Here is a 14383-nt window from a genome sequence, read left to right on the forward strand (position 1 = left end):
CTGCCTGGTGCCCACATACAGTCATAATTTTAATTCTTTTGCTATGCCTGAGCTCTGGCCAGTCACCGGCATGGAGGGTTAACAGTGACCTCAAGTTCATGGCATACTGCAGGAGTCTGCTTTTACTACTTAGAACAACAGTAATCAGATTTTATTGTGATGTAAAAGTCGAATCACGAAAGAAATTTGAAGTTGGCTGCACGTTCTCAGGTGTATACATTAAAAATAACATATGGTGAAAAACTACTGAAAGTTTACGCATTTTCACTGTACATTTTAGATAAGGCATATTATTTAGAAACAAACTCATGGGTTCAATTTTCCATATGTTTTTGCTTTGCATACGCTTTACCTGACCGGCCTTTATTACGGAAAGCGTTACCTGACCGTTGCTGTAGTCTCTGTGCGGTTGCATTGATTTGACATCAGGTTTACAGTGTACACACATTTTGGCATCGTTTGGCATCGCCATGTGTTGCAAGTACTAGGGATGGGTCGCTCCGGAGTGAGCCGGTTCTTCTGAGCCGCATTTTCAAAGAGCAGGTGAGCCATTTTGCTCCGCAAAGTCGGAGCCGTCGGATCCAGAGCGGTCGAATCTTTCGGAGAGCTGGTTGCTGGTGCCGTTGTCAGATGGGAGGAGGTTTGGCACCAGAAGGCACCGCACCTCAAGGTCTCACATAACCTATCTGCCCGTCATCATTCTCTCGTTCAGTGAACCTTTCCGTCACAGGCTGGTGCGACTTCCGCGCCATCCATTAGCGATGCGAGAAAGCAACTTCCTGCCCTTTCTCGCAAGATTCGCAATGTCCTTGCCCTCGACTGTCTTTTGAGTGCAGTGCGCCGTTCTTTCGGAGAGCTAGGGAGGTGGTTTTTTTGCTTTTGTTCTATGGATGGAGATCTAGATGGCTGGAACAGCGGTTCTTTTGAAAAGCCAGTTCTCTCTCATTCAGTGAGCCTTGTCTGTCGCAGCCAGATGAGATTTTTCAAAACGCAAAGCGAAAAAGCAACTATACCGCTCTCCCTTGTCAGTGTCACAACCAACCCACTGCCTTCGGATTTTCCAGCAGGTACCGTGGGCGCAGTGCTGCTGGTGCCCGCACTTTTTTTTTTTGTCTTGCAGTTTTATGGTTTCGTTCCATACCGACGAGTGGGGACCGGTACTCACACTCGTCCGCTCTGTAAAGTGGTCCACGGCAATCTCTTTGGCTCTGTATGCAACGTAATGTAGTGTGACACCCGATGCCACTGAAGGGGGAGTAAAGAAGCCTTAATTGGCAAAGAATGGTGCCGTTAATTGCCATGCTGCTGTTCGAACGATGTCTCACCGCACTCATCGGTCGTGCATTTTTTGCTGGTGCAACAACACCATTTGAAGACTAAGTCTTTCGTGTCTCAAAAGACAATTGAACGTGCAGTTTACTCCTTTGATAAAATAGCGCGTAGGACGAGGATGAAGATAGAAGGGGTCACAGAGAGCAGTGACTAAAACTATTATACATCTGTTCGTAAGAGAAGTGAAAGAAGTCAGTGGGAGGCAAGAAGAGGGAAATAATGACCATATGCCCGTCTCGCTCGTCGCACAACTGCCATTCACGCCAAACACAAAAGGAGCATCGCACCAGCAGAAACACGACAATCGTTCTGCCATCCAATGCCTCCTTACAGACGGCGCGCAAACAAGGTGAGGCGCCGAGAAGCCAGCGTGCCGAAGTACAGTGGAAAAAAAAAAAAAAAAGAGAGAACATGCGAGCCAGCATTTAATCTGGGGATTTTAGTCGGGACTAATGGAACAGACTAATTAATTCTGGACAAATAATAATACTATAAGAACGCGTAAAAAGAAAATGGGGCCCACGTGTCCGTCACGGCATTAAAGGCGAAAGGTACAGCTAGATTGTGGTTATGGCCTCTTTATCATTCAGGCGCAGTCCTGTTTATCCCATTCACACTTTTCCCCACAACAAAAGAATCCCATTTACTAGTCCATCAGTGCATTCAACAAATCGGTTTTTATGCGCCGTGCAACATCCGTGAGTTGGCTCCGTCACGGGGTTACTGACAGGAGTAAGTATTGACGGCATGCAAAAAGCGGAGGATACTCGCATATCAAAACGTTGCGCTATCTTTTTTAGATTATGTGACGTCTGTATGTACTGAATAACTATCTTTCACTGCTTGTTGTATGTGTGTGTGTATATATATATATATATTGTAAAGAAGACAAAGAACGGAAAACGCTGCGGCATCGCCATCACCATCGCTTGGCTCCGGCGCCCATCAGACCAGAAAGGTCTGGTACAGCGAGCCCAACGGGCGGCAGCAGCCAGCGGAGCCCTGGACTGAGGGCAACCGACCATTGTAAAAAGTGGACGAAGTCGACGGAGAAGACTCTTGTGGATACAACAAGCAGACATTTCTGAAGACGTCCAAAAACCGCCAAATAATATAGGACTAAATAAAGTTTTTCCTCCTCCTCCTCTCGTGCTCGAAGCTGTGCCCTGCGGCTGACAATTCGACCCTTCTGTGCCCGAATTACTGGCAGCGCTAGACGTTCAAACGAACTATTAAATCCACATCTCACTTGGTGGAGGTCAATCTGAGGTTCCCTGTACCCATCTCGCCCTGGAACTTCGCAGCAGAACGTTGACTACACCAATGACGGAGCCGACTTCATTGCACCTACATCCGCCCGTCACCTGCACAGGTGCGATTCGTCAACGGGACCCCGCTACCTTCAGTCGAAGCAGCGATGATGACGTCGACGATTGGCTGACCACTTACGAACAGGTCAGCCGTCACAATAACTGGGACGACAACCGTAAGCTCATCAATGTCATCTTTTACTTGAGCGACGTCGCTAATCTGTGGTTTAGAAACCACGAGTCGGACTTTACTACCTGGGTGAGTTTCAAGACGAGATTTTCTGATGTCTTTGGCCGCCCCGCCGTCCGAAAACTCCGCGCGGAACAGCGTCTTCGGTCGCGACTGCAGCTGCCCGGTGAAACGTTCACCAGTTACATTGAGGACATTGTTGATATGTGTCGTCGCGTTGACCCGACCATGACCGAGGCCGTTAAGATACGTCATGTCCTCATAGGAATTGATGACGGCGCTTTCAACATGCTCGTCGCCAAAGGCCCCACGACGGTCAAGGAAATCTACGACCTATGCCAAAGCTACGACGAACTCCGCAAGGAGCGTGTTTTGATTCGCCAGCCTCAAGCATCACTTGCTGGACTAGCCGCGGAGAGGGAGCCATCTAGCCTCTCTGAAAACATCAAGGCTTTTGTACGTCAGGAGGTCGCGCGACAACTGTCCCTGCAGCCATATGTTACGGAGTCGTCACCAACTGGCCTTGTTCCGGAGCTTCGCCGTGCAATCCAACAGCATGTATCTGAAGTCCTCCCTAATTCTGTTCCTCAATCACCTCCGGTCGCACCCTCAATGCCGTTCCGCACGCCCACAATTTCATCGTCCGGCGTTGCGCCACTGAGCTATGCTCCAGCATTCGCGCCGGCTCCTCCCCAGGTATTGCGTCGCTCATATGCCGAAGTTACTTCAAGTCCACCTCCTGAGCCAGCATATGCCTATGCTTCGCCCCCCATGCGGTCCGCACCAACAGCTTTTGCTCCCCCCTTGCGTCAGACACCATCTCCATGGCGCACTGCAGACAACAGGCCTATTTGTTACCACTGCGGCATCCCTGGGCACATTACACGCTACTGCCGGCGCCGAATAACTATGGCCTTTGCTGCGCGGCCTGCGCCATCTTATTTGGCCCCCCAATTCCCCGTCCCATCGGGTCCTCCAACAGCATCCCCTGACCTTCCGGACTTCCTGCCTCGCCGTTCGCCATCACCACGCCGCCGCTCCATTTCGCCAATGCGCCGACGACCCGCAAAGCGCTCATGCCGGCGTCCTCAAAACCTATGATCGAATTCGTCAAAGGTACTACTGGCGAGGAATGTACAATTTCGTACGTCGCTACATTCGCTCTTGTACCGCCTGTCAACAACACAAGATTTCTCGCCACCCTGCTGGCCCTCTTCAGCCTTTACCATGTCCAGCTCGCCCGTTTGATCGCGTGGGAATCGACCTTTATGGTCCGCTACCATGCAGTGCCGCTGGTAATCGGTGGGTCATCGTCGCCGTCGACCACCTGACCCGTTACGCCGAGACTGCTGCACTTCCCGCGGCGACAGCTCGAGAGGTAGCCCATTTTCTTCTGCACCACTTCATTCTTCGACACGGCGCCCCCCGTGAGCTACTGAGTGATAGAGGTCGTGTCTTTCTTTCCGAAGTAGTCCAAGAGCTCCTGTTGTCTTGTAAATCGATACATCGAGCTACAACTGCGTACCACCCGCAAACAAATGGCCTCACAGAGCGCTTCAACCGTACGCTTGGGGACATGCTCGCAATGTATGTTACATCTGAATCTGGAAGCTCCAACTGGGACCAAGTACTGCCATTCGTAACGTTCGCGTACAACACTGCCACCCAAGCAACAACTGGTTTTTCGCCCTTCTTTCTCTTATACGGCCGTGAACCATCTTGTACTCTGGACACAATTTTGCCATACCATCCAGATGCCTCTGAGTACAGTGCTTTGTCAGACATTGTACAGAAGGCCGAGGAATGCCGTCAGCTAGCTTGCACGTTTACCTCCAACACTCAAGGCTATCGCAAAGATCAGCATGATACCGATACTCCTGCTCCCACGTTCCAGGCCGACAGCTTTGTTTGGCTATGCGTTCCTGCCACCAACAAACTAGACACTAAATACCACGGACCTTATCGCGTCTTGGAACGCACATCCCCTGTGAACTACGTCATCGAGCCAGTCACCCCTTCTTCCGACCACCGCCGTCGCGGCCGCGAGATTGTCCACGTTAGCCGCCTCAAGCCATATTACAACCCTCTGGTCGTCTCTTCTCCCTGAGTCACCAGGATGGCGACTTCTTCACGCGGGGGAAATGTAAAGAAGACAAAGAACGGAAAACGCTGCGGCATCGCCATCACCATCGCTTGGCTCCGGCGCCCATCTCTCGTGCTTGAAGCTGTGCCCTGCGGCTGACAATTCGACCCTGCTGTGCCCGAATTACTGGCAGCGCTAGACGTTCAAACGAACTATTAAACCCACATCTCAATATATATAAAAGATTCAGCCCCTCCTGAGCAACCCATTCACCTCTACAGATGTGAGCCGTTCAAGTGAGCCGCTCAAGTGAGCTGGCTGACTTTAGTGAGCGGAGCCGCTCCAATCCGCTCACTACAGTGAATCGTCTTGCCCATCTCTAGCAAGTGCACAAAATGTGGGTGCCAAAAATTCATTCGTGCCTCTCTCTTCTGCCTGAAAGCACCTGTATCTTGCAGGGGAAGCCACCTTGGAGTTTCGGATGGTGACTCCAATGTGTGTCACGGTATTTAAACAAAAGGGAAGGTTTCAGGAAGATTGAAGGGATGGAAGGTTGCAAGATTTATAGATGTAACAGATACTGTTATTTTTAAGACTGTGTCAGCTTCTTTAATTATGCCATTTAATTAGCCAATCTTTATAGACTGTCTTCCATGTGACAGTGGGCACCACCTATTCCAAGCTTTTTTCTGTATGATAAGCAAGTTATTTGTGGTTTAACTGTAGTTAAACCAGTGAATCTGTGCAAAGCATCTAGATCGAAGGTCAAGGTGAACCCAAAAATCAAAGATGATTTCCAGCATGATGGGTAATATTCACCTGGATGACTATCGGTAGTCAGGGGGTGTACTATATTATATTAGCTATAGGTAGACTGTTGCTATATGCTAAGTTTCAAAAAGGACGCCTTCGAGGTTGGCGTGTTGCATAAAATTCGCGGTAAGGTGTTTGACCGTGTTAGACAGTGCTTCCGCATTAAAATCACTGTCGGTCTTGCCGTTACCAGTGAACGGGAGAATGAAATGAACTGGAGGGAAGGTGTACTGCGCTCAATGGCATCTCATTCCTGACTCGGCACATCGCTCTTACTTCACGTTTGAGGTATCCAGTGAAAAGTAAGCAGTTTTGTGCCTTTTCAGTTTTGCACAAGTTTGTCTAGATTCACATATTCATGTTGATGTGTTTAGAGGTGTCCACTGACAAGATCTGTGACAGTTTTCTTAGTCGGGGTACGAGGATAGCTGGATGGGTGCTTTCGAACCATTAGGCTTGTTCTGTGCCCTCCGCGGTGTCCGGATCTGCAGCTTCGCATAGGCTGCATGTTAGCGCTAATCCTAGCTGATACCGGGGCTTTGGTCAGCCTCCGTGCTGATTGATGCATTCTTTGTTTAGTGGGCTTTCTTCTTTAACGCGAGAGCTTTTAATACCGCCACGTTAGTAGAAGTTGTCCGGCGGCATTGGCATCGATCATTCGAAGCCTTGCAGCCTCGAAAAATCACGACCATGCTCTTGACAGGTGCACGGTAGTTGGCAGGTGGCAAACACCCGGACCTTTGTACCTTCTGTTTGAAGCCTCACAGACTCGAAAAGTTACAAGCATGCCTCTGGCAGGTGGCATGGCTGGGCGCTGGTAGGTCGGACATGCAATGGTCGCTGAGCGTGTGATTGCTTAGCGCTGGGTTGTGTGATGTCAAGAGACCAGACACTCCCAACTCGGGCAGGTCCTTTCATATGGAAGGGTGAGATGGGAATCACACACACGGGACCCTTGCAGACCCCATTTGAAGGTTTGCCAGCTCGAAAAATCACGAGCATGCTTCTTAGAGGTGGCATATTGCGAGAGTGAAATTGAAAGCAAAAGACAAGGAAAATTGAGTTGACGGCACTTTCTGGTTTCTTGTATTTTGAACATTAATTCCTTAATAACTCCCGTTCTACTGCACAGATTCCTATAATTTTTTGATTTGGTATCTGCGCTACATAAAAAAAAAAAATCCAAAACGCAGTGGACAAGCATTGCATGGCCCCTTAAATTTGACATACACGCCAAACACGTTATGTTGAGCCTTAAAGGGACACTAAAGACACCCAAATATGCTATCAAAATCTAATAAATGGCATTTGGTGACATTGTCGCCGCATATCCGGCAGCAAAAAATGGTATTGTTGCTGAGATATTGCGATAAGAAGTTGAGTTTTTTTTTATGTTCCCGCCGGTTGAATTCGAACTGTTTTCTCCTACTAGGTAGTCGGGTAGGATGACGCAAGAGGAGACTCCGTGATTGCCGGCACGCAGGGAGTGGATAATACTTCGCAAGTGCGTGCCGAGTCATGATCTTCATTCGATACGCAATTAGGGTAGGTGCATCTGCTGCTCCTAGCTCGTATTTCAGGCGCCGCAGGCCCAAACCATACTATCAGAGCACGCACGAAGTGCCTGAGCTGGAACATTACCGAAACTGAAGTGGGCGCCTGTAGCGCCGTGTTAGCTGAGTGATTAGCGGCACCTACCGACAAGCAGATGAATGAGTATATTTTTATATTTGCCTTGCAACATTTATGTTGTCTTTTCGCCGTCGCTTACGTGTGATAAAAGCATGTTATCATATTCGAGACAAAACAGACTAATTCAAACGGTCAAATTCGCATTTGTTAGCCTCCGGGATCCTTTGCGCCTCACGCGATTTGTAGTAGCGAGCCTTGGGCGTTTCGGCTGTGGCGGCGATACCTGTATTCCTGTCTTTCCTCTTTACTACCTTATAACAGCTCTGTTTTCAGTAAGAGTGGCTTTTTTGTAACCAGGAACTGGCATTCTATCGATGCAAGCCCACTTAATTTTTCTCTTTAGTGTCCCTTTAAGGAACCAACATAGCCCCGCCCATTATAATTAAGGGTATCTGCTCTTTTTACACGTTCTGCAAAATAGGAAGGATGTTTTTTTTTTTTTTTTTACAAAAGTTATTCACGCCACAAAATTACTTCTGTTGGCAACTAATTTCTGCAGATCAGACATGGTTTTCGAAGCAGCTGGGCCATTGTCGCTAATCAAAAACGTGTCAAGTATGAAGCCCAGTGACGGTATGTACACCGTAAGAGATTGAGAAAGAATTGCCGACATGTTATACCCATCATGCAATGGATGACATAACTAGTCGCATGAACATTAGTGCGAACCTAGCATTTTTTATTTGTTTACACCCTTTCCTTGTTTCTCTCTTTGCTCAAAGAGGCTGCAGTGATATGTGGCCATGTAGCACTTGCTGATGCCGTACGGTGACCGGATGTGCGTGTCTAAAGAGAGTAAACACATATTCGGAACCAGGCACAAAATGGTAAGATATCTTCATACGCCCGAAACTCTGATAAGATATTAAAAAACCTAAACTTGTACGGAAAGAAGGTAGACCAAAGCACAGAAAACAAACATAACGCCACCAGGAAGGAGAAATGAAATATCGCTAAAAAAATATGACAGTATGAATTACGAAAAAAAAAAACATTATGAACAATGAAGCCGCCAAGAACTAAAACAGCAAACCGTGAAAAGCTAGGAAGGGAGGTAAAATTAATTAAAAAAAAGCAGTAGAAAAGCGAACAGAGCAAAAAAAAATGCAAGAAAGGGAAAGTAAAATCGCTGAAGATGTGACGGTGATCATGATGAAAAACGCGAACAATGAAAAAGTCAACTAAACCGGTGAAACATAAAAAAACAGCGAAGAAGTTAAAAACATTGCTATGAAAAACAACAAGCAGCTTAAAGAGTCTTGTTAAAGTCTAAAATTTTGTGCTAGAAAGGCCTATTCTTGAGGTCAAAGAAATTGAAGGCGTGCTGACACACTGATAATTCGAATGGAGTTTGCTGGCAGCTTCTATCATCTCATGTGTCAGCATATTGTCATGTTCTCCATTCACTGTGGTTCATTCGAAGTCAGGCACGCAGCCTGATTCTAAAACTCTGCAGTCGCGACAGTGAATGCCAAGATGCTGGGTCTTTTGCTTCACATTATTAATGTGTTCTTTCAGTCTCTCATTTGTCTGACCACGGTACTTTTTGCCGCATGACATAGGAATCGAGTAGATGACTAACTCGAACACTGAACAAACGCCTGCCGGTCACGAGTGGTGCAGGCACTCCTCTCTGGTTTCCTTTTGTTCAGGCAGTTGCACAGGCCAGATAACAGCTCAGAAGCGCTGAAAACAACCACAACGTTTACCGTTTTACTAATTGTTCCTAGGTTATGAGCAATCTTATGCTTGTAAGGCAAGCAACCAATTTCTTTCTACTCTTTTGACTTTCTTTTTCCGGTCCACTTTAATATTCTTTACTGCACTATCTCAGTGCATGAGTTCAGTAGAAAGGCAAAATCAAGTTCCTTAAACTACTGAGCATTAGGCAAAACCTATCACCATTTCTGCTGCAGATTGTTTCTACAGAAAACTTGTTCAACAACTGCTTTCTGTGCTGAGTGATGGTATCGGCGATATTATGCCTCTTTATTAAACAGCGAGACATGAAATAAAAAATAACATTTTACTATCGTGCTGAGTAGTCGCTATCAACCTTTTTTCGTTCATCGCTGCCTGATAATGAGTAGACAGTCATTGAAGCTGTCAGTGAGTGTCTACTCTATGTTTGTTTCTACAGAAAACTTGTTCAAGAACTGCTTTCTGTGCTGAGTGATGGTATCGGCGATATTATGCCTCTTTATTAAACAGCGAGACATGAAATAAAAAATAACATTTTACTATCGTGCTGAGTAGTCGCTATCAACCTTTTTTCGTTCATCGCTGCCTGATAATGAGTAGACAGTCATTGAAGCTGTCAGTGAGTGTCTACTCTATGTTTGCCCACATTTTAGTAGCTCGTTCAAACTCAACCCAGTGCTGCTGGCCTTTCCTGGATGACGCGCGCATCCTATGCCAATATTTTCAATTCAAATAATCTAAGTAGGTTGGCTTGAGCACCCCATGAAGTCCACTCTCCTGTTCTCTTACAAATTTCTCAAAAACATGGAAGAGTGCTTCGTGTCGTTCTGTTTAAACTCATATTCAAAGCCAGATTACTACGTGCCCCAGGAACAATATTCTTTCCAAAAAGTCATTCAGAAAAACCTTTTTGCTCAATATACGTTGAATTGGCTAAGGAGACCAACTCCTTCAAAAAGGGGATCAGGCCCGTGCCGCAACGTTTCTGCCTCCATTGTTTAGGCTTGAAAGATGATATTCAGAGCAAGTACTTTTGCGACGCTATATAACGAAACCCTATAAAAGTACAAAACTTATTTTTCCACACGACAATAGCCTTATTCTATCAATAAAATTTCTAGTTTTCATTCGCCACGTTACCACACTAGTCGTTCATTTTAGGGAAATAATTTTGTGAATGCCTGCAACATAGAGCCAGAATTTTCTCAGCTTGAGCGAACAATGCCGTTTTAGACAACTCTGTCGATCTGACCGATCCCGGTGAAGGCTGAAACGCCAAACCCCTCCAAACTTGCAATGCCACTAACTGCGTACGTTGATCTGACGTGGCTGCTGGGGATTAGCATTTGAGAAGTCGTAACTCTGCGGCCAGCTCATTCCTTATAAAAATGCGCAGTGATCTATGCACACGCAAAACGTTATTTGAAAGAGAAAACAAGTTAGTAATAATTTATAAGCGAGAGGTGATGAGCCCACTGGTAACAGCCCATGAAAAGAAAAAAAAAATGAAAGAAAAAATACCAGGAAAGAGGCAACTACGTCACTACCAACTCCTGGCTGATGAAAGGGGCAATTCGGCACTAATACACATTCAGCAGTAGCAAATTGGCAGTTTATATTCATAACAGTTTAATTTTACTCAAACATAATGGCATATCCTTTTGCTTTCATTTGACACTACCGCACTAAATCGTTATTTTGTATGCGACTCTTTTGCCTGTGCCCTGCCCTGTGCGTGTTTTTCATAAAGCTGGTGGAAGTCCTATCTATAGCAGTCCAGTAAGATAGTGATGTTTCAAGTATTCAGTACGTCTGCAACCAACTGTAAGCAGCACTGCACCGAAAATCCATTTTGTTTAGCCATTGCAGCTAGAGTTGGCAAAAACATCTAAGTTTATTCAGACAAGCTGTGATGTGAACAGCAGTACCAAGGTAACTGTTGCAAATTCTGCAGAATTTCAACCGCCATTTTAGTCAATTGTGAAAATCCTTCCCTTGGATTCCAAGGGAAGGAAAGCGTAGCAGGGGGAGGCAGAAAGTTAGGTGGGCGGATGAGATTAAGAAGTTCGCAGGGGTCAAGTGGATGCAGCTAGCACAGAACCGGGTTAAGTGGAGAAATATGGGAGAGGCCTTCGCCCTGCAGTGGGTATAATCAGGCTGATGATGATGATGATGATGAAAATAAATGAAAACTCCACAGCAAGCAAACTAATCTAGCTCTATACCATTTCTGTATACCCAATAAAAACTAAAGCTCCAAAATTATTACCTTATGAACTGTGCTCCAAATATACACTAAATACAAAATGTCATGGGCTAATCATGAATTGAGATATTGCATATCAGCGCCACCTCTTTGTGTGATACACCAAATTAAGCTTTGCAGTTTCATTTTAGAAGGATACTTAGTACATGATGTAGTGATCACTTTAATTTTTCTAGGCATTTCCTTTTCCCATATTCTGTACAGAGCACCATGCTTGTGGTTTCTACCAGCTGGCAAAAATCACTGCTTTTCGATGAAATTTCTCTCCCCCTTTCTGCAGCTTTCTGAAGTGAAAAAGTGCTCATGGCATAACGAAGCAGTCATAATGTTAACACTGTTCTCACTAAACCTTTTTATAATCATCCACGGCCAACCAGCAGAGATAATGGGCCAGAGTGCATTTTATAATGATGTTTCTCTTTGTAACCAGTAAAAACTAAGCATGCTGTTGTAACACTGCTACACTTCCCATAAATGCTCCAAAGTTTTGATATTATGCTAGCACTCCTCATCGAGACCACCTTTAGTGTGTTCCACTTACTCTGTGCAAGATACATACGTGCTCAGTGTGACTAATGCACAAAATGCACCCAGAGCTCATTCCACATGGCAGTGCACCAATGTTACCTGTAAGTGACACCTCTCCTTAAAATTTAAAGACTGCAGTCTCTTCCAGTCAGAGCATTTAGAACTGCTGTTCACACTGCACCACACCCAAGAAGCCCAACGACCATGATGGTAGCCTGTTGTGCTAAGGATCATGTTGGAAACAATCATACATACAACTTTATAAGGGCGCCATACTCTACACAATGGTTGCATCAGTTGTGAAAATATTCAACTAGATTAGAAATTCTTGCACTACAGATATACCGTATTTTCCTATGTATAAGTTGCACCCTGCTGGAAACGGCAGTTTTTAAAAAGAATTACATATAAGTTGCACCATTGTGTAAGACAGACCTGTTCATTCAGTAAGCACCGCGAAAATGTGCCGAGGATCCCTTCTTCAGAAAGTGCAACAAAAATACACGCTTGTGACAACTGCTGTGTACAGGCGATTCTCAAGCTCTGTCTGGCCATTTTTTTCAACTAACAAAGTGCTTTTGAGGGTTTCCACCAGTCCTGAGTAATGTTTTTTCTCATATAGAACTGCACGGTTCCTATCCTCCAGTGGATATCCAACTGCAGGTAACTTCAGCTTTGCAACACAGCTCTTCTGGCTTGCAAGCAGCATCATGTTGAGCAACAACAATGCAGCATGCATGTGAGGCTAAACCGATCTGATGCCCTTTCAATGATGTAGCTGAACCAGCTGTGTGCGTGCTGTCACCGCTGCATTCAGTCGAACTGTAGTGAAATTGTGATTCTACCCATAAGATAACACTTCAAAAATTACTCCTTTCTTTTATACATTCAGATTCTTTTCAAACATAGTAACTGAATATGGCAAAAGATAGCGCCTGGTGGCACATCGTTTCCCTTCTGATATAAGTCGCATTGTTGCACAACATATCCTGATGAAAAATTCAGAAAAAAAGAAAAGATCAGTGCCTTATACACTGGAAAATATGGTAGTGTCACCTCCATCTGTAGTTTGCAGTAATGACCAGCACAGTTAATTTTTGAAAATCTGGAACATTGTAGTGCATGCATGATGAGAATATTAGCTTTTTTTTTCAGCCTTCAAAAGGTCACCAATTCTACCCCCACAAGAACATCACTATCACTTTTTATGCTGCTAGCTTTAGGGTTTTGTGGCACCACACTTATTGAGTACAATCAAGTTAATGTAAATTCATAAGAAAAGCATTCAGCACTTTGAAATGGAGATCTGCAGTGCTATCAAATACCACACTTTTCACCCGCCCATGCCAAGCACTTTTCACCCGCCCATGACACTGTAAGATGACAAAATCCTGTTCAACACAGTTAACGGTCACATTGCACTTAAATGTTACAGAATCAACGTGTTACACTAAGTGCATGACCATTTCTCAGCACATTTGAATGTGATTCATGTGCGTTAAGGAGGTTTGAAGACAGTGTGCCACTGTAGTCTCTTCTAGCTTCAGAGTTCATTACATTGTCTGTTTTTGACAATGCAGAATGTTAGAACCTAGAAAATCAAAACACATGAACAATGCGCACAGTAAACAGAAACAACACAGTTTTTGGCACTGCAACATAAATAAAGAAATATGCAGCAAATGATGTGACAATACATCACAACATGAGCTTGAACTATGCTGAAATCGTAAACGAGCTGGAAAAAGCTTTGAATTAGGAACTGGAGCAATTTTGAGCCACAACATAAGCATAAAATAGATATTTACACAGCATATCACACAAACACACACAAAAACCCGCATGGAACAATTAGAAAAGCAAAGAGGGCAAGGTATCTGCACTATGGCTCAAGAATTTGCACTGACCCAGTTGAGGTGAGAACATAAAAGTCAAACTGCTTTTCATAAGAATTGCACAGGAACAGACCAAGGAAATAGCAACATTACTTGACAACACAGGCAAGTTTTGTGAAATATGCAGCAAAGCATGGTTAGGGCAAATACTTGACATAATGAGGACACTGTCTATTACCGTAGCATCAGCCTCAAAACTTATTAGCAGATGAAGTCAATGAAAATGCAAGTAATGGTGCAGGCCGCGGTCTAGATCCAAAAGCTGCTGTGTGAAGTACAAAACCAGGGTTACAATATTACCACACAATATTACCACACTCTAACAAAAAGGCTTACCTTCTTTAAAGTTCTCTCAATATCAAAAGCACCCAACGCTACTTAGAGCACCCACATCACACATTCTGCGTATTCCACATGTCCCACAGAGTCTGCAGCTCAAACCGCAGCTTGCTTTGCATTCACTGCATCACCACCGCCCAGCCAGTTTGGCGCACAAGATACTAATAAGAAACAATGGGGCATGTCCGGTATCACAAGCTTGTGTGGCTTGTCCTTCGTCTCATTGCAGCTCGG

Source organism: Amblyomma maculatum, chromosome 1 (assembly GCF_055883805.1).
Source record: "Amblyomma maculatum isolate TAMU_Amacu chromosome 1, ASM5588380v1, whole genome shotgun sequence".
Taxonomy (NCBI): Eukaryota; Metazoa; Arthropoda; class Arachnida; order Ixodida; family Ixodidae; genus Amblyomma; species Amblyomma maculatum.